At 45.2% G+C, this 1,140-nt stretch overlaps 1 pseudogene; it reads left to right on the top strand.

The window, feature by feature from the left end:
- The first annotated feature begins 676 nt into the window (after positions 1-676).
- On the top strand, positions 677-794 carry LOC124728544 (annotated as a pseudogene).
- Positions 795-1,140: the final 346 nt, after the last annotated feature.

Genomic DNA, 1,140 nt, shown 5'->3' with positions numbered 1-1,140 from the left:
TCACAAAATATTCCTTCAGAAGTTGGACCATTACGGAATACAGGGAGTAGCTCACAATTGGTTCACCTCTTACTTTAGCAACAGACAGCAAAAGGTCATTATTCACAATGTTGAAAATGGCTGTGATGTGGATTCTGAATGGGGTACAGTCAAGTGGGGTGTGCCCCAGGGATCAGTGTTGGGGCCACTCCTGTTCCTTAATTATATAAATGATATGCCCTCTAGTATTAAGAGTAACTCTAAAATATTTCTGTTTGCTGATTACACTAGCTTGGCAGTAAATGATGTTGTGTGCAACATTGGCTCTGTTTCAAATAGTGCAGTTCATGACCTAAGGTCATGGCTAGCAGAAAATAAACTAATGCTAAATCACAGTAAGACTCAGTTTTTACAGTTTATAACACACAGTTCAACAAAACCTGACGTTTTAATTTCACAGAAGGGGCATATGATTAGTGAAACTGAACAGTCCAAATTTTTAGGTGCTCAGATAGACAGTAAACTGTCGTGGAATGTCCATGTTCAGGATCATGTTCAAAGACTTAATGCTGCCATTTTTACAATTCGAACGGTATCTGAAGTGAGTGACCGTTCGACATGAAAATTAGTCTGCTTTTCTTATTTTCATTCGCTTATGCCGTATGGTATTATATTTTGGGGTAACTCTTCACAGTCTGGCAACGGCCTTGCCGCAGTGGATACACCGGTTCCCGTTAGATCACCGAAGTTAAGCGCTGTCGGGCGCGGCCGGCACTTGGATGGGTGACCATCCGGGCCGCCATGTGCTGTTGCCATTTTTCGGGGTGCACTCAGCCTCGTGATGCCAATTGAGGGGCTACTCGACCGAATAGTAGCGGCTCCGGTCAAAGAAAACCATCGTCACGACCGGGAGAGCGGTGTGCTGACCACACGCCCCTCCTATCCGCATCCTCATCTGAGGATGACACGGCGGTCAGATGGTCCCGATGGGCCACTTGTGGCCTGATGACGGAGTGCTATCTTCCCAGTCTAAAAGGATATTTTTGGCTCAGAAACGGGCGGTTAGAACAATAAGTGGTGTAACTTCACGAACCTCTTGTCGAGCCTTGTTCACGAGTCTGGGTATTTTGAGATTGGCCTCTCAATATATATATTCCTTGT

Source organism: Schistocerca piceifrons, chromosome 1 (assembly GCF_021461385.2).
Source record: "Schistocerca piceifrons isolate TAMUIC-IGC-003096 chromosome 1, iqSchPice1.1, whole genome shotgun sequence".
NCBI classification, from domain to species: domain Eukaryota; kingdom Metazoa; phylum Arthropoda; class Insecta; order Orthoptera; family Acrididae; genus Schistocerca; species Schistocerca piceifrons.
The sequence above is the reverse complement of the archived record's forward strand: the minus strand, read 5'-3'. Positions and strand labels throughout refer to the sequence as shown.